Source organism: Kogia breviceps, chromosome X (genome assembly GCF_026419965.1).
Source record: "Kogia breviceps isolate mKogBre1 chromosome X, mKogBre1 haplotype 1, whole genome shotgun sequence".
Lineage (NCBI taxonomy): Eukaryota > Metazoa > Chordata > Mammalia > Artiodactyla > Physeteridae > Kogia > Kogia breviceps.
The window spans coordinates 15180845-15200904 of record NC_081330.1 but is presented as its reverse complement, the minus strand read 5'-3'; the positions used below and the strand labels follow the sequence as shown (position 1 = coordinate 15200904).

Genomic DNA, 20060 nt, shown 5'->3' with positions numbered 1-20060 from the left:
GCCCAGTCTGAAGTAGAAGCCCAAGCAGAAGCTCCTTTCCTGAGGCCCCAGTGCCTCTTGGAGGGGCAGGGAATTAGGCTGGAGGGGTGGTGCAAGGACACAGGTTGAAGGCGACCCTGGTCTTTCTGGGTAGGAGCCAGGGGACAGATAAGAAACCCAGGGCTTGGGGGCGGAGCTGGGAGCCTTAGCAACGTGGAGCTCCCCATTGGAGCAGCTGGGGCCACGCTGAGGTGGGCCCACCTGTCTTCTCGCGAACCTCCCACCTCTGGAGACTGACTGGGATCCAAGCAGCTGAGTCAGGGGAGGGCGAAAGAGCAGCCGAGAGGGCAGTTCCAGGAGGGCTAGTCAGAACACAATACAGTCAGAACACGAGAGGTAGAAACGGCGTACACAGTCCCAGCCCAGCCTCCCCCGAGGGAAACTGCCCGGTTTCGGATGAATTTTCCCTTTGTGTGCATGTCCCTTATATATGTAAAATTAGGAACATATGACTTTTTTCACTTTATGACGTAAATGCTTCCTGCTCATCTTCCTGTGTGATTAAGTATGCTTCTGCTTCCAAAGCCACAGAGTATCTCTGGAATGAAGGTTTCATCCTGTATTTCGCACTGCCTCTTGCTTGTTTTCCTCTGCTGTTGTTTGTTTGGGGGGTTGAGTTTGAGGCTGTTGTTGGGTTTGGTTTGCTTTTGTGGTTTTTATTGGTTTTTACTGATGACGCGGTGCCAGATGTCCTTGTGGATAAACGCTGTGGTGCAGTCATGGTCAATCCCTTACCGTACACTCCTGCAGGTGGGCCGGAGGGTACGCATGTCTTTCTTGGGGGTTTGACACCCTCCAGAGCAGCGGTGCCGAGTTACTCTGGTCATGCCACTCAGGAGTGAGACTGTTTCGAGACAGGGGTGGCCGTTGTGGGTCACAACGCGTTTTAAAATCTGTTACTACCTTTCCTGCCTCAAGCTGGGTGCATTTCTCTCTCCTCAAGATCAGTGTAATCTTTCATTGAACTCATCCTTTCCCTAAAACTCTTCCTTTCCCATCATCCCCAATTCATGGCTAGAATTAAATCCACTCTCCAGTTGTCCTGGGATAAAGTCGTGGATCCTTTCTGTCTGCTCCCTGCCTTTACCGGTACCGAAGTCTCAAGACAGGTTTTCAGTCTCTCAGTTGGATAAGCCAAATTGTTTATTTTGATATTTTATTTTGCATGCCTTTCCATACATATCAAGATTAAAATTCTTCATATGTCCATTGGCCATTTGTAGTTTTCTTTTAAATTGTAGGGAGTAATTTTTTTATTGAGATATAATTGACATATAAATTGTCGACCTTTAAGGTGTACACATGTTGGTTTGGTACATTTATATTTTGCAGTTTGATTATCACCAGTAGTATTAGCTAACACCTCCATCACATCACATAATTACCATTTTGTGTGTGTGTGATGAGAACAATTAAGATCTAGTCTCTTAGCAACTTTAAAGTGTATAATACAGTATTGTTGACTATAATCACCGTGCTGTGCATTAGATCCCCGGAACTCATCTCCTGTTTGCAGGTTTGTATCCTTAAATAACCTTTCCCCAATTTCCCCACCTCCCAGCCCCTGCTAACCATCGTTCTACTCTTTGTTTTTATGACTTTGGCTTTTTTACATTCTACATAATGTGATGTCAGATAGTATCTGTCTTTCTCTGTTTTTCTTATCTTACTTAGCCTAATGCCCTCAAGTCCCAACCATATTGTCACAAATGGAAAGATTTCCTTCTTTCTCATGGCTGAATAATGTTCCTCTGTGGTACACAATACCATAAATAAAACAGATAAACAACAACGATTTCCTTATAGCACAAGCAACTATATTAAATATCTTATAATAACCTATAATGGAAAAGAATATATATATATATAATTATGTATATAATTCTTATAAGAATATATATAATATATATGAATCACTTTGCTATACACCTGAAACTAACACAATATTGCAAAGCAACTATAAAAAATTTTCAAAATTCCTCTATGGTACTTCCCTGGTGGTCCAGTGGTTAAAACTTAAAACTCCGCTATTCCACTGCAGGGGGCGCGGGTTCCATCCCTGGTCGGGGCATTAAGATCCCACATTCTATGTGGCCAAAAAAAAAAGAAAAAAAAATTTCTTTATGTGTGTGTATACGTGTGTGTGTGTGTGTATATATGTATATATATATATGTGTGTGTATATATATATATATATATATATACACATATCACATCTCCTTTGTCCTTTCACCCATTAATGGATTCTTAGATTCTTTCCATATCTTGGTTATTATGAATAATGTTTCAATAAATATGGGAGTGCAGATATCTTTTCGATATTCTGTTTTCATATCCTTTAACTATATACCCAGAAGTGGCACTGCTAGATCACACGGTAGTTCTATTTTTACAACCTAGAACCCAGGGGCATAGGAGTTGCCCTGGTGCTGAGGCCAGCCTGCCTGGGGTCTGGAGTGAAGTCAGGTGCTCACCTCCCACTCCTGCCCGGGCACAGGCGAGCGCTCAGCACCCACGGAATCAATGCAACCAGAGCAGGGACACCACGCTACCCAGCAAACCTTCTCAGTTTAAAGGTGCCCCGCCAATGAAATGACGCCTTCTCAGTGTCCCCCGAGTCCTCCCCTCGGTGCCAGACTCCCGGGCAGGTTTCTAGGGCACGGAGGTGAGCAAGTTCAACAACGGCCCCTGCCCTCCCACCGGGGACGGGTACATGATTCCTCCACTTGGCTTCAAATACATGGGCGTTTGTGAAATATAATCAGAGTCACCCTCAAATCGGGCCGATGCACCGTAGGGGAAATCTGGAAAGGCATCTGCTTCAGGAGCAGCTGGGGAAATGCAGGGCCGGGAAGCGCCTTCTCTGCCCCCGTCTTCCCCACTTGAGACCAATGGAGAGTTGGGGCTTGGGTGGTGCCGACCCAGCTCTCCGGGACTAGGGACGCCCCAAACCCCCTGCACACAAGACGGAGCCGCCTCTGCCACCCAGACCAGAGCTTTCTCTTTCGGGATGATGACACTTCAAGAGATGGCTTCCAGGTCCTTGAGGAGACATTCCTGAGTTGTGAGACTGGCAAGAGGTTTATTTGGCCATTATAAAACTTACATACATTTGAAAAGTACAGAGGAAGAAGTTATGAAGGAAAAACAATTCTCCTTACTTTCAACAAGGAGAATTGTTTGGTTTGGTTTCTGGCAAATTATGCTCAGAGACTGAGCATAATAATAATTTATTATTATTATTAAATTATTATTATTTTTATTATATTTATTTAATTTACTATATTATTTATTTATTTATTTATTATTTATATTTATTATATTTATTTATATTTTATTATATTTATTTTTATTATATTTATTATTATTAAATTAATATTATTATTAAATAATTAAATAATTATTTAACACACGTTCACTGAGGGAATTATAGTAATTTCACAAGCCAACAGCATACAGGATAATATCTCTTAATGAACCAATAAAGAAATACTCCAAACCAATTATAGATTAATCGCACTATGGTTCCAGGCAAGGGGGAGATAAAAGGAATAAAGTCCAAATTTAGTTGAGCTGCACCTTTCTACAGTAGGTTCTCGAAAGAGTGGGCTCAGCCGACCACGGGCTGAGGAGCTGAGGTCCAGCTGCCTGCACAAAGCAAAAGTCCCCTGTTGCTAGGGCACGTTGCTAGGGAAGGAAGACGCCATGTTGGCAGGCACAGTGATGTCCCTCTCAGGCCGCTGCAAGGCTTTCACCACTGCAGGCAAAGAGCCGCTTTGTCCAGGCAGGAGCTAATCCCCACCCCCACCCCTGCGAGGTCTTCAGAGAACTATTTAGATCAGCAAAGAGTCACCTGGCCCAGACCAAACACTCTGCAGATGCTGTTCACACCTCTTGGCATTTAAAGCTTAAATGTTCCCGAGCCATAGATGCTCCTCCTCGTGTTCTTTAAGCCCCCAGCAGCGCTTGATAGTAGTTGAACTGCTGGCTGTGTGCTTACTGACAACCGCAGATGTCCGTGACATCCCGACACAGCTTCCTCAATGTAAACAACTTCACTCTTAGAGCAAAACAGCTTCATTCTTACATCAAAACCAGTGGGTTTGAAATCATATCCATCAATACACAAGAAGTAAGCCTCTTCTTTTGCATTTGTATTTGCCCTTCTACTTCCCATGTTTATTCTGTGTCATGCCATAGGGACACATCCCAACTACCTGACAGCTTTCCCAGTGCTAGACGCTGAATGGCTACCTCCTCCCAACCACACAAAGTGGGAGAATGGGTCTCTACACACCTCTCAGTGAGGTATGACTTCTTTGGGATCAGAATTTTGGTTGAGAAAGGAACCGCACTGACAGAAGATGTCCTGTTCCAAAGGGCACAGTGACAGGTTGCAGAGTTGTGTCACTTCTTCACCATGACCACTCGAGTGCTAGAAACAGCAGTTACCTTTGACCAGCCCTCTCCAGGGGCCACAGTGGACACTACCTCACCCCTTTGACATGTGGCTCTTCCCCTCACACAGACCTCTGGGAATTGCATGGCTACAGATTTGGGGTCTGATTTGTGAGTTCCAGGCCATCTTTGCTTCTTGGAGTTGAGAAAGTGTAACATGGCTTCCTGCACGGATCCCAGACATTTTCTACTTCTCTGGCTCCACATTTGCTCTGAGGCCTGTCCAACAATATTTGACTGAAGAAGAGGCAGAATCCCCCTGTGTGATAGGATGACTCACCAATGGCGGGAAGATGACAGACAGACCATGCAGTAGGGTTGGAATCACCTCAGAGCCCAGGGAGCAATTCCCTTGGGACAAATGGGTGCAAAACCCAAGAGCTGTGAGTACGTGGGCCAGGGAGACTCCGTAACCGATTGCCTTAAATAGATGAGAAGAGTTCCTCTGCATTATTCAATATAAACATGAAGGCCCATCAACAGAGGTTATCGTGAAGAGTGGGAACGGTCCACATGAGCACTGGGCATTTTTAAAGGAGACCCACCCCAGGTCACATTTCCAGGCCAACACAGGAACCCCTGTGTCCCCACGTTCCCCCAAAATCCCCTGTGGAAAAGCCAGCCAGTCTCAGTTGGAGGCGTACCCTGGGACTCCGCAGAAACCACGTGTCCTGGGCTGGGTAAGTTGCCAAAAAGAACTTCCCACGAGGGTGACAAAGAAGTAGAGTCACAGCAGTTCCTTGAAAAGTGGCCAGAGTGAGTAATTCTTTAGTAACCCTATTCAGATTAGTGAATGAAAAAATAATATTGCAGAGGAAAGCTGGGGCCCTGGTGGTAACTGGTGCACTGAACTAGAGATCACCCACAGCGAAGCTGGGACAGGGGAACTGAAGCGATCCTTCGAGGTATGGAAAGAACCAGCACTGCCTCGAGGGGATAATGCTCACTGACAGACTCCCAACACCTGCAGAGAGCACGGAGCGCCCAGCCCACCTTCCCACAGAGATGGCTGGAGAAGAAGGCACACCTGCTTTCTTCAGAACATCTGCTATCTGTTGAGGAGGAAGGAGAACTTTTTGCACGTGACCCACATTCCACTTTTCCCAGGCAGCCTCTTTGAGGACAACCCCATCCCCCGGTTTGGAAGCGTCCTTCCCAATCTTAGGCCTGTGAGGATGGTCTACGCAGAGTCATGAGACCGGGTGAGCCCCAGGTGTGAAGGGGCTCCAGGATCCCAGCTTTGTTCAAAACCAAACGTCAGACAAGCGCTGCTAGCGGAAAGCTGTGTTTTGCAGGCTAAATGGTCCGAAGACTGGGGAGGGGGGCATTGGTGGTACGTGCACATCCTCCTCTCTCCCGCTGGGGCGCGTGGTGCGCAGCAGCCTCCAGGACGGGCTTCACGTACCCCTTCTCAGAAACTCAGTCCCAACAAAGAGGCCAAAGCTGGGGTCGGTGGGGGGGTTCCTCTTGCCTTCCTCGGCCAACCTAATTGTTGATGGCAGGGCCCTCACTTGCACTTTCCTCAATTTGAAGAGGAGAGAGCATCCATCATACAACATGTGACCCAAACACCATGATGGCAGCAAGACAGCCAAGTGAATATTCAAGAACAAAGTAGACGCCAGCTTTCTAACAGTGACTCTAGAGAAGAGTAGAAGGCAGTATTTCATACCGTCAAGCCAGGAGTGGAGCGAACAGCAATCCTCAGCAGCTCAGGGGTAAGAGCAGCGGCACAGAATAGAAGGTTCTAGCCGTGTTTCTGTCCTTTGAAGGTACTGCCATGACAGAGATTAATAGGACATTGCAAAGCAGAGAATTATTATTTGTCTTTGATCCAATATTAAGTTGGAGACCAGGGGCAAGTGTTCGTCTCTACATCTGGATTTTCCTCTGCACCACTGCCAGACATACCCCTTTTATCCAGCTAGTCCAAACAGACAGAAAACTCTCCGGAATCTACCCTAATGGTGAGTTTTGGCTTTGGATCAGGACTTTTTGCCTTAAAAAGTATTTTCTGATGTACATTTGTTTCACCCGTGGGCCTCTTCCACAGACGAACTTCTCTCCTGGCCCTCCAACCCTTGCCCCACCCTGTGGCCTTAGAAGCTCACAGAGGTAGCCCCATCCCATCCCATCAGTTCCCGAACAATCCTAGACCTCAGTTCTTTCCCCATCAGGCTGGCTCACACAGAGAGCACGGACCTCTAGTGAGTGATGGGCTCATGCAGGGCCGGTCCACCACTTCCCCTAGTGCCTGCCTAGGGGGCAGCAGCAGGGACAATGCTCCTTAGGAAAAGAGCAAGAGTGAGCCTGTCCCCTCACTCCCACCGCGGCAGACTTGTCCACACTGCCCTTGGCCGTGGCTATCTGCTTGGGCCCTGGGTCTCTTCCTTGGACTCATGTCATCCTGGGTTTCTGGACACATTGATGCTGCCTCTGGACCAATCCTACGTCACCTGCCGTTTCCAGAACTCCCAGGAAGGGGCTCAGGGTGGCAAGCAGGACCAAGGCAGTGGAGAGAGAGCCCTGAGGGGAACACGGTCGCTCACGGGGACAGTCCGGCTACCGCCCAGATGGGGCGCAGAGAGTGAGTCCCTCCCAGCGGGGTGACCGGACCCTCAGGGACTTTGGGGCGAGGCCTTCAGATCTGCCAGTACCTCATAGTCGTGGCCCTGCCATGGGACTCTGCTTAAGCACAGGTCTCACGGACCCCATGGCCTGACGTTTCTGTGAGCTGAAGGGGCCCTTCTGTCCCAGCCCCATCCCCACAGGTCGTAGCCCTCGATGAGGCCCTTACTCTTGGCTCGCTATGATGCGCTGGGCTTCTCCTGGCCTCAGCAGCCCCGCCTCGCAGCCTGCACCTCCAAGCAATGCCCAGGTGCAGCCCTCCCCGTCTGTCTCCTGACTCTGCCCAGGTCAGACCCCACCCCAGCATGTGCGCCCACCCACCCAGGCAGGACGAGGATGCCCTGACGCTGCTTGCCCACAAAGGCCAGCACTACAGGCCCTCCCTCTGGCTGGAGAGCCCCTCGGGGCCCCTGAGCGAGCCGCCCGAGCCTCACAAACAGCCGGCCTCCACAGCCCACGCTCGCTCCCACCGAGGCAGTAGGGTGACCGACCAGAACGTCCAAGGGCTTGCCCCCGACCCCAAGCACTCGGAGCCAGTCTCCCTGCCCCCTGCACCAGACTGGCTGACCTCCCCGCTGGCCCGTGACAGTGGCAGAAGCCCCTGACCGCCTCCAGTCACGGCCACCATCTGCACGCTGTGTTCCACCTCGGCCACTGGGAACCCGGCTGGACCCGGGGCTCTCTGCCCCTTCTACAGAGCAGTCCTCAAGGCTACCCCGGTCCAGCTTCTCCCTTGCCCCGCACACACCCCCAGCAGCTCCTTAATGTGCACCCTGATAAGGGGGTCACAGTGACACCCAGAGGGCCTCAGGGAAGGCGATTCCTCAGAGACCCTCGGCCGTTCGTTTGGTAAGACATATTTCCTGGGCCCCTCTCCGTGGCCGACCCCAAGGTGGGCCCTGGGCACACGCCCCTGTGGACCGGTCAGAGGAGCCCACACAGAACATGTGAGAGCAGAATAGGTGCAAGCTTTGTGGGAGGGCCCAGCCAGCGGGAGAGCGACCCCCGACGCACCCAGGAAGTAATCTGGGCTCTGGGTGCTATGGCTACCTCCGGGTCCAAGGTCAACTCAGAACAACCTGACCGCCCAGATCAGCAGAGGCATAGGTGGCCTTTCCAGTTCCCAGAGACTGACAGCCAAAGGTTGCTTTTTTACATGCTGTAGGTTAAAAAGAAATGTCAGGGCACATGTGACAAGAATTCCAGTGAATGCGCCAGGCACAGCTGGAAAGTAATTCCATCGATGCTCTGAAAGTGCAAGTTTTCTGGAAGGTCTTGTTAAAGCCATTTCCCGGTGAATACCATGGCGGATCTGAGCACTTCTAGAAGCATCTTTTATTCAGATGTCATGCAAAACCTTGACACAGACCCTCTGTGGTGTTTTCCATCCTGCTTTTCCTACCTCCCTCTACAACAGATTTTTGTGCCCAGAAGTGCGGAGGGCAGAGCACCAGCCTGGAAGCTCAAAGGCCAGGTTGGGGTTCCGGCTCCACAGCTCACCAGCTGTGGGGACGTGGGCATGTCACCGTGCCTCTCTGCAACTGTCTCCTGGTCTGCCCCACGGGCACAGTAATGGAGGCCCCAGGAAAGCAACATCCCAATTCTTATCGATGTTTTGAGACCAGCAGATTCATTTCTCTTATGTATCTAGTTTCTCACTTTCTATGACTTCATGACGATGGCAACTCTCCACGTACATGCCACCTGCGGATTACTGTAGTTTGACCTTGCACTGCTGGATGCCCTTTCCCCAGTGTCAAATTTAATAAAAAGCCAGACTTTATCACCCTGGGAATCACAGCAAAATGGCTAAAGCAGAGGCTTTACAACTTCACGTTGACACCCACTCCCCTCACTCCCTTCCTGTGCCCCAAGTCCTCTCTCCTCTTCCCCTCATCATGTGCCTGTCGGCCACCTGTATGTCTTCTTTGGGAAAATGTCTATTTAGGTCTTCTGCCCATTTTTTTTCATTGGGTTGTTTGTTTTTTTGATATTGAGTTGTATGAGCTCTTTGTATACTTTGGAAATTAAGCCCTTGATAAATTAGGAGTATGATGTTAGCAGATACACATCACTATACATAAAACAAACAACAAAGATTTACTGTATAGCACAGGGAATAATATTCAATATCTTGTAATAAACTATAATGGAAAAAAATCAAATATATATATATATGATTACACTGCTCTACACCCGAAACTAACACTATATTGTAAATCAACTATCCTTCAGTTAAAAAAAAATACACAACTGGCTGTGCACGGGTGCTGTGCCCGTGCCTGAAGGCCTTGGCAACACAACACCCTCCAGCGGTTTCTGATGTAGTTCACGGAATCCACCAGGAGACGGCGCTGCTCCACTAGCGCCGGCCAGCCTCGGGCTGGAGCGTGGAGCTTTCACCCAGCTTCGGCAGAATTCACTCTCTGTAAATGAACAAACCATGAGGACGAGATATATAGGTTTCCGAGTTATACGAGGTGCAAGATCTTGGGCAAATAAGAACCTATGAACCGATTACGTGCTTCCGATTTCCGTGCACGCTACAACAAGACTTGCAGATGCATCCGGCGGGCAGGGCATCCCAGCAAGTCACCAGGGACTTTTCAGAACACCATCAGTACTGGAGATGGGCGGGCCCATCCTTAAACCAGGCGCACGGCGGCTGGGGCAGGCTTGGGAGGGGGAAACCAGCTGGGCGCGAACCCGGCGTCTTCAGGTTACGAGCGGAGTCACTTTGGCCAGGTCCTTCAGGCTCTCTGCGCTTCGCTTCCTTCAACTGCGAGATGATGAGCAATTCCCAGGTTCTCCGAGGAATCGGTGAACTAACGCCCATCAGTCAGTGAACACCGAGCACGGTGGCTGACACGTGGGAGCGGTTCGTACACGAGGACTCGCCTTTATTAGTGATCAGCCTGATTCGGAGCTGGTCGGACGAGCTGCTCAGTCTCGGGACGTCAAGAGGCAGCACCGCGTCAGGGTCCAGGGCGCAAACTGCCGTTGGACACAGCAGCTCTACCGCTTAATCGGGGCGGCGGGATGGCCCTGGCCTCTCTGAGCCGCAGCGCCGTGACCGGTCCAGTTGGCGTGGGCAGCACCCAGCTGGCGGGCTGCCGCCGGGTCCTAGGCGGCCGCGAGCGTGGGGAGGGCCTGGCTCGTGGGCAGGGCTGGGTGGGTGGCGGCTGCCGTGCGAACCCGGCCGCAGGGGCAGGCGCGGCGCACCGCCCGGAATCCAAGGTCTCCTTCCGCCCGGTCGGCGCCTCGTTCCCCCAGTTCTCCTCTGCTCGCCCTCAGCTACACAGAGGGGGTAGCCGAGCTCCAAAGGGAGAAACAGAAAACAGGAAACACGGGCGATTCTATCCACCAACATTTCCCCGGATTTGGAAAAGACAAAGCCACCCTGTGACTTTGATGGCGGCACTACCGCTGAAATCCGCGGTGAGCCTGCCTGAAGCTCACAGCCTGCCTCTGTTGGCTCCCAGCTCTGCTGGAAACGTCCAGAGGCCTAGTTCGCCGGAACCTTTAACCTCTTCGCCAGTGCCTCTGGGAGGACAACGGAAGGCTGAGAGCTCCGCTAGATTCCTGCCCTCACTCGGTTCTGCCCTCTGCCTACACCAATCCCTATCTAGGCGTTGTCCATCACCTGTGTCTTCCAAGGAGCATATGCGTTTGCTCAGCCTCTTATGCCACAGAGGTCTTAAAACTGCAAAGTCAGCCACATTTTTTTTCCCTCTGGAAACCTTATGGAACTCTAGACTACTATGCCTCACCTGGCTCTGGGGGTCTTTGTCCCCACTACCCAGTTAAAATACACCTGTCCTAGCATCCCTTTCCCTCAAGAATAACTTCTGCTTTCTAATTCATGTTGGTATTTTATCCTGACCATTCTCACTCTAGTTCTCAATCATGAAAGCTGATTGGCATTCTAGTTTGTAGATCAGTCTCTGGTGAGTATGCCTCAATTTTTGACTCTTGCAAAAATGAGTTCATTACCCTGCAATGTCAAGAACCAAACTTAGTGGTAACCAAGCAGGTTCTGATCATAGATCTAGCTGCCTATGGCACACTTAAGTGTTCAAAGTCAAACTGTTCCAAGTTGAATTTGTCTTTTCTAAAAACCAAAAATACCCTTCTTTTCTTTCTTGGTTCCGTATTTGGGTGGTGTCACCACCATCCATTCCAAAATCAGGAGTCATTTCTGAGTCGGCTGTCCTTCTCTCCCATGTATCCAGTTAGTAACACTGCCTTTCGTGTGGTTTCTGGATTCCATCCCCCCCACCAGCCTTACCTTGGTTTAGATACAAATTATTTTGCTGTTGACTCTCTACAAGTTTTCTGTCACTTTCTACCTGTTCCCAGGTTTTCAGCCCCCACTCCCAACCAATGCCAAATTCACCCTCCTTACGCCAGATAATGTGGTTCAAGGAAACCGTAAATACAGCCAATTCCATTCTCCTCTCAACATCTTTCAACAAATCACAAAGTTTAGGATTGAGCCACATCTCCAGAGCACCTATGACCCCTTCTCTCTGAGTCCAATTTCCAATGCACATTGCACAATAACAAGCTTAACAGAGCACTTCATGTTCAGAAGGGCCTGAACTTGCAGTTGCTCTCCAAGGCAGATTGCATTTCACAAACATCATGAAAATGATCAAACACGTGGAAGTTGAAAAATAATACAGAGAAACTTCATGTCCTCATCATCTATGTACAATAAGTATCAACCCACAGTCAGTCGGACTTGGTCTCTGCCCCCTCCTCTTTCCTACCACCATGCAATTATTTTAAAACCAATCCCATACATCCTTTATGAGTATGTATAGGAAATTGCTTTCAAAAAGCAATCTGGAAAGCCTTATGAATAACACTAAATATGCAATTTTCAGATCTGTTGTACTCATCCATTTTATTGGCTTGTGAAATACTTCAGACATCCCTCATGCAGGAATAAAGTTTTGGGTTTCTAGGTCCATGAAGGATATCCAGCCTAAAAGGAGAAGAAACCTTTGCAGGTGACTCCAGCTGATCCAAGCAAGTGCATTAGGCCACGTGGTGCAGCGCATGAGGGTGCTGTACTGCATATCAGGCCGCTGTATGGAGCCTATGGGAAGCGCACAGATGAGACTCTTCCTGGTGATACTAGTGTTCTAGAGGAAGCACGTGCTCTCTTCACCTCTTCATTGCCTCCCTTGGATCGATACTAGGCCCTAATAGTAGGAGACTAGTATCAGTCTCATGCCCCACCATGAGATACCAGGTCCCCCAAGCTGCCCTGCATAACTTGTGATTCCCAAGGTTTAACAGTTTATTAAGGAAAGAAAGGGAGTAGGTAAATTAATAGATACCTATGAGAAATGATCGTTTGGGCCACAACATGAAGGCCACAGACACATAGTTAAAGACTATAGGAGCATTGAGGGAACCCTCCTGACCCTGCTAAGGTAAGGCAGAGTTAGAGTGACTGGTATGGTCTTACACATGATCATATAAGAAGTCAGGAGGTTCTGACACCAAAAGCAAAAGGAGCAAAAGCAAAAATAAACAAGTGGGACTATATTAAACGAAAAGGCTTCTGCACAGCAAAGGAAACCATCAACAAAATGAAAAGGCAACCTATTGAATGGGAGAAACTACTTGCATATATCTGATAAAGGGCGAATATCCAAAATATATACAAATCCCATACAACTCAAGAGCAGAAAAGTGAATAATGCCATTAAAAATGGGCAGAAGATCTGAATAGATATTTTTCCAAAGAAGATATAGAGATGGGCAACAGGTACACGAAAAGATGTTCTACGTTATTAATCATCAGGGAAATGCAAATCAAAACCACAATGAGGGGACTTCCCTGGGTGTCCAGTGGTTAGGACTCCGGGCTCTCACTGTCAAGGGTCGGGTTCAATCCCTGGTCAGGGAAATAAGATCCTCCAAGCCAAAAAATGAAACAAAAAAAAAAACAAACAAAAACACAATGAAATATCACTTCACATCTGTGAGAATGGCCATTATCATAAAGACTAGAAATAACAAGTATCGGGAAGATGTGGAGAAAAGGAAACTTTGTACACCGTTGGTGGGAATGTAAATTGGTGCAGCCACTATGGAAAACAGTATGGAGGTTCCTAAAAAAAACAGTAAAAATAGAACTACCGTATGATCCACCAATTCCACTGCTTGGTACATATCTAAGAAAGGGGGGTGGGGAGAGGGAGAAAGAAAGAAAGGAAAGAAAGGAAGGAAGGAAAGAAGGGAGGGAGGGAGGGAGGGAGGGAGGAAAGAAAGAAAGAAAGAAAGAAAGAAAGAAAGAAAGAAAGAAAGAAAGAAAGAAAGAAAGAAAGAAAGAAAGGAAGGAAGGAAGGAAGGAAGGAAGGAAGGAAGGAAGGAAGGAAGGAAAGAAGGGAGAGAGAGAGAAGGAGGGAGGGAGGGAGGAAGGGAGGAAAGAAAGAAAGAAAACATACAAACCTGAAAAGATACATGCAGCCCTTTCCTGAGTGTCTTGGAGACAAACCCAGTTGGCAGAGGAAATTGTAAAATACTTATATTTTTCCAATAAAATGTGTATGTTGGGAAAGCTCCCACTTGCAGATGTTATTATTCACAATGGCTTCAAGCATGATCGATGAAGATGTGGCTCTGCGTGTGCATCATACAGTGTACCAGGCGGGGCTCTGAGCTCGGTAATCTGGGGTATTGATGTCAGGGGTCGGTGGCAGGGTGAGGGGTCTCCAGGCCGGGACTGAAGTTCTCCCCTTGTTAAGGTAAGAAAGGTCGTAGGTAATCTGACACCCTCCTATGTGAAGTGATCCTTTTGGCCTCTACATGAGGACCACAGATACATACATGTTCAGATATTGTGAAGGCGGTAGGCAGTTCCTGCTAGAGTGAGGCAGAGTTACGGTGACCAGCCCGGCTCTGCAGAAGATCACTTCAAAAGTCATGAGGATCAAAACTGGACCCAGCAAGCATACAGTTAATTCCTGGTCCAGCCTGCATTCGAATTTTGGTACCTTAAGTCTGAAGTGTTTCTCAGCGGACCACACTACCTGGTTTTATAAAGTCTTAGTAAAGGCAGAATCCAGAGAGGCAGGTCAGTGAAAAATTATTTGTGGCACTGTCCCTTTAAAATGTCAATACATTTTCCATCACTTGTATAAAATTTCCAATTAACTAAAATTGCATGCTTTCTGTACATGTTTTCTGGTTTAAATGTTCATTGAATAGCCTTATCATTGTGGTCATGAAAATCTCCCCCATGGGAAAGAAGAGCAAGACTGATGATCTGTCCTGACTGAAGGCGTGCCTGCTGGGCGCGTGGGTCAGGCTTGGGGCCACTCTTCTGGGATTCTATGAAGATCTTGGGCTGCAGGTGTTAGCAAGCCTACTCTCGTCATCCGCTCTAGAGGGCCAACCTGCAACATGTCACGTCCTGCCTGAGGGGTTCCCAGCATGTGAAGGTCAAAGAAGCCCTTCTGTTCTCCCGTGGCAGCTGCCATTTATTGATATCACTATTATTACTACCTCTACGTTAAGGAACGGGTTGCTCCCACCCACCTACGCTCAGCCACACCCACCCCCAGCATAACGTGCTCATAATGTGTGCCCCTCTCCACACGGATTCTCAGAAGTGCTGTTCTGGGTGGTGACTCCGCTTCAATACCAACACAGTCACTGGTGGCCACAGGTGGCATCCTCAAGCTTTGATGGGAATCCAGCGATGAATCTTTGTCATAGTTCGGATGAGGCTGACAATGCCCACCTCCGCTGTTTGTCATTTTTCCCCTCTCCAGTCCCACCAATCATCGATTTTTATCCAAATGTCTGAAAGCTATGACGACTTCAGGCTGCAGTTTTTGAGCATCATGTAAATGACTGGGGACCCCTAGCGGCTTGGGGAGAACGCAGCTGCTTGCCCTCTGGATTAACTTTAAAAGAGACAGACAGACCCAGCATAATTCCTGTTTACGACAAGACAGGAGAGCTTGGAAAGAGCTCTGTTTAAGTGGGGGCACTACCCTCAGAGAGAAAAACCAAGAAAGGGATTCAGGACATGAATCCAGCCCAAGGGCAGTCACAGCAATTTTGAGAAGAAGGGAGCAGACCTTTAGAGTCTCCCGGCCTATCCTGTAGGGATCCCCATCACTTCCCATCTGTGCCCTAGGCTCAGATACATGGCTCATCACTTTAAATGATAGAACCGCAGCTCCCAAATTCTTTCAGGGAATACTAGACTTATGAGCTATTAATCACCGTTCTGTAAAGAAAGTACTCCCTTGAGCAGTGTGTTTGGAGAGCTCTTTATATTGCGCTATATCCTTCTTTGGGTGATAGACAATGTCCACAAGCATTGAAGACTCCAAGAAGCCTTCTTGTACTGTACCTCTCCTCTCACTCTTCACCTTCCCCTTTCTCTTCCTCTCTTTTTCCTGCTTCCCCTCCTCTCCTTCCTCTTCACATTCCTCTTCCTTCCCAAGAAGGTATCTGGATACAGAGGGAGCTTATATAATTGCAGAAAAAGGATGGATCTGTCCCCTCTGCTCGCTCATTGTCCTTGGTCTTTGGATGCGGGCCATGGTACAAGTGACTCTGGCTGGCAATAGGCCCACACCGGCGATGCTGGTGCCTGGTTGCTGTTGTGGCTTCCAATAAGGAGGGATGCACGCTTGGGCCATCCTCTTGCCTCTCCCAGCCTTCTACTTGTGAACCAAGACTCTTCTCCGCATTTCTATGGAGTCTCTTTCTGAAGCCTGTAGCTGGAACTCATTCATGCTACAAATAAGCCACGGTGAACCCAAGGGCACCATCTCAGGATCTCTTCTAAACGTCAGGCTGTCATTTCTGACCTCTTGTTGCCTCATCTTGTTGGTGGGAGGCACTGTGTGGATGTCTCCATCCCAGAGTTCCAGGCAGGATATGGGGCCAAGTGTCATTCTGCCCCAGGATTCCCACCGTGTCCTGAATCTCTGTTCCTGTTTCCTGTCCTCGTATTCTCCCCTTCCTTTCCAAGTCTCTCAACACCTTGCCTTTTCTCTCCAGCGTTACCACGTACAGTTATACAGGTGTGTGTACCTGGGGAGGAGCTCCTGGGAGAGCCTGGTGGTCCACGTGCAATACGGTGGGAGCCACGGGGCCCCCAAGGGTGGAGTCAGGCGCATCTGGGCAGGCCAGGGGCTTGGGTGGAGGAGTGAGGTAACGGGGCAGGAGTGGGGCCGACAGGTCCAAAACCCTACAAAGCGTCTCTCGGGAGCTGCGAAAGCCAGTGGGAAGGAGAAGAGCAGGGAGAGAGGCGGCACCCACAGCACTAAGCATGCTGGGAAGAAAGGAAGCAAATTCTATTTCAAAATGTAAAAGTCGGAGGATGAATGAGTAAGTTAAAAGTTGGGGGATGGGCTAAAGACAAAACACTGTGCTCAGGTTGCTAAGTTCTCATGAAGGCATAGATTAACATCTGCGAAGCTGCTTTGCACATATACCGATTGCACAAATTAGTTAGTGGATGGTGAATGGTGTGGGCTGCGTTTCTCACGGTTGGTGAGGAAAGTTACAGTTAAACAAGAAGGGACAGTGATTCATATGGGAATGGATTGGAGCTGGAGACACCAGTATGAGGTCACATTTATCTTAATATAGACACAGATGGATAGATGTAGAAATAGTTATAGATAAGTGTGTATTCAAGTTATATTAGTTTCCTATTGCTGCTGTAACAAATTACCACGAACATCGTGGCTTAAAACAAACACATTGTTCTTCCCTTAGCCTTCTGAGGTCAGAAGTCTAAATTCAAGTTGCTCTTAGGGCTGCACTCCTTCCGGAAGCTTCAGGCAAGAATCCACTTCCTTGCCTTTTTCAGCTTCCAGAGGCCGCCTGCATTCCTCGGTTCATGACCCCTTCCAGGCATCATTCCAACTTCTTGCTTCCATAGTAACATCTCCTACTACTCACCCTGCTCCTCCTGTCTCTCTAGTATAAGGACTGGCGGTGAGTTCAGGGATTTGGGAGGTGATGAAGGAAGAGACAGGACCACGAGAGGCAGTAGCACACGAGCTTTCTTTGGGCCGCACGTGGACAGTGTTGTATGAGAGGGGAAGTCCCACCCAGCAAGAGACCTTCCAGAGAAAGAAGCATGGGCCACCACCTCGATGCGGACTAGGGCAAGGGAATTTCCAAGGAAGATGGGGAAGTCAGAGAGGGGACTTCATGTCTAGCCGATGTCACTCAGCAGCTTAGAGGGCAGTCGCCGGGTCAGACTGCAGCTGTTGAGGGTCTTTCAAAGCCCCAGGATTTGACTTACTTAATCGTGAGTGAAGTTTTGTGGCGTATGTAAAGTAGGTAGGCTCTAAATGGCTTTAAAAATAAGTTGTTTTGTATTATACTTAAAACAGTTGGATGTATGAGAATTTGAGTTGGGCTTTAGGCTAATGATGACAGCCGGCTGTGAAGAAGTTAACGCCAAAGGGGCTTGCGCGGAGGAACCGCCTGCAGCTGAAGACAGGACAAAATGAAAAAGGAAACAGCAGCCGTTACCCGAGGGCAGACTTACCTCCCTTAACTTGCTTACTTTTCTCGAAAGCCCCAAAGCAGCAGATTGTCATCTTTTTGGTGGTTTTGAGAATCCGATGAAAGCCATGGATTCACTTCTAGAAAAACACAATACACATCCAATTCTGCATCCAATTTCCAAAAGGAATGTCCAAGTCCCTCTATGGACTGTCTAGAACTGTGCTGTCCAATATTGTAGCCAGTAGACCCATGTGGACACAAGGCAAAATTTACTCAAATAAAAACTTCAGCTGCTAGCCACATTTCAAGTACTTGAGAGCCATTGGATCAGAGAGTTCTATTGGACAGCTCTGCTCTAGACTTCCATGGACCCAATGAACCCCTACAGATTTAGTGGCCTTTAAAGCCACTCCCAGCCTAATTTCAAAAGTCTTGTGTTTCTGAATGCAGCTAGGCCACAGAAGAAATGGAGGAGCAATACTTACAATGGTGAAGAACCATGAAAGTCCATCTACCTTTGAGTAACCCTTAGTCACCTTCAACCATGGGCATCCTAGCTAGGGCCATGCCTTGCAAAGACAGCAAACCACCAATCAGTCCCTCATTGCGCTCCACCGGAGGTTACGTGTAGTTCAGACAACATCACCGTGACCCTCATCCTGAAACAGCATTCTAAGTGACTTTCTCATGAGCAAAACACATGGCAACAGGGCAGGCCAGCAGGAATCGGGCCTACATTAATAACCAAGAACATCTGTCACATTCATCACGCCTTGTGCCAGCTACTGCTCTAAGCCTCCCACGTGCATTGGTTCATTTAGCTCTCACCCAACGTTAGGAGGTGGGCTCCGGTACTGTGCCCTGTGAATACAGATGAGGGGACTGAGGTGAGCCTGAGGAGGACGGAATAGCTTTGTCCCAAGTCACACAGTAAACACCAGAGGGAAGTGGGGAGGAGGCTGGAATCTACAGACTCCTGCACTGCTCACGTCCCAAACATCCACATGTTCTCTGAGTGCAGCCTCTGAGGTCACAGAGGCCGCCACGTACATGTCCCCACAGGTCTCAACACCGGTGCCCACCCCCACCCCCCACCGCCCCGTGTGCTGTGGCTCCGCTCTGTCTGCATCTGCCAGGACGCCTCATGGACCTGCCCTCTTCCTTGGAGTGGCGGGACGAGGAGAAATACACTCATGATCCCACCCAGTCATCCCAGATGGACACTGCCCCCATAGCACCGCTATCTTGATGGCAGCCTGGGCTTCGGCGGCACACCCATCTCGTGATAACATGCTAGCTCTGAGCCCCTGACGCCCAGGGCTTCTGCCGCTAACACGAGATAATCACGGCATCTCTTTCATAGAAGTTCCCGAGGCGGATCCCAGCGCAGCGAAAGCAACAGCAGCGTGCCTGGCTGGCACAGAGGAAGCGCTCAGGAAAGCTCATTTCCTAGGAAGCTTCTATTTCCTCCCACCCCACCCCGCCAAGGCACCTAACCGTCGCTGGAGGGCATCCAGGGACCGTGCTCGTTTGGGCTATGGACCCGCCTTGAATGCGCTCCAGCCTCACAGCTGGGCAGCCCTCCGCGGACGGTCCCCAGCCTTCCACCACGCCGACCAGGGACTTGACCCCTCCGGCTTTCCCCCCGTCGGCCCTTCCGGATGAAAACTTCACTCCACCCCGGGGCGGATGGCTTCTCCTCCAAGCCTGCTGAATGAAGCCGGCCCACAGGGCCCGTGGATGAAGAAGGGTGTAAAGAGAGGGCACTCGGGAAAAGGGTAGGGGGACAAGCCTAAAAGCCGGCTTAAAATCGGGTGGCCGCGGCGCGGCCCGAGCGTGCTCCCCGGGGAGGATGTCCCGCCGCCCGGAGGGGCGCTCCCCGCCTTGCAGAAGCCCGGCAAGGCCCGGCCGGGTCGCAGGGAGCGGCGGCGGGGACCCGGGCCGGACAGGGGCCCGCCGCCCGTCGCTCCTTCCCGTGCCCGCACCCGGACCGGGGCTGCACGCGGCCGGTTAGCGCGGCCCGAGCGGGAAGGGAGCCCCGCTGCCCGCGCCCGCGCCCGCGCCCCAGGGACGGCCACGCCCTCTGACCGCTCCAGGACTCACCGCCTCAGCGCCCACGGCTCTCCCAGGCTCACCGGGGGCAGCTGCCCAGGGCGCAGGCGCGCGGCCGCGCTGCGGACTACAACCCCCGGCAGGCTACACGCCACTCGCCTAAAGATCTCGGCCCCTAAGGATGCCGACGCGGGAGAGGCTGGGAGTTTCCTTGGTCTCCCCTCGGCCTGAGGCCGCTTTTGGAAGCGATCCCATTTCCGGTCTTAAGCGACTCCAGATTCCCGGGGACTGGGTGGGGCGTGCTCCAGTTCTAGATCCTAGTCAGGCCTTCTCTCCCGTCAGCCCTAGAGTAACCGGAGCGGCTGGGGACAGCCTTA

General features: G+C 49.9%; 1 long non-coding RNA gene across 2 annotated transcripts; it reads right to left on the bottom strand.

Annotated features, from left to right (window-relative positions):
* Nucleotides 1-5114: 5114 nt before the first annotated feature.
* Nucleotides 5115-19843, bottom strand: LOC131748973 (uncharacterized). Of its 2 annotated transcripts, none has more exons than XR_010838646.1 (3): nucleotides 19735-19843; nucleotides 17672-17768; nucleotides 5115-6272 (listed from the first exon to the last, which is right to left on the bottom strand). It is a non-coding gene; the product is annotated as an uncharacterized lncRNA (long non-coding RNA). The 2 variants fall into 2 exon arrangements; XR_010838645.1 differs by lacking the exon at nucleotides 5115-6272 and adding an exon at nucleotides 9207-12335.
* Nucleotides 19844-20060: the final 217 nt, after the last annotated feature.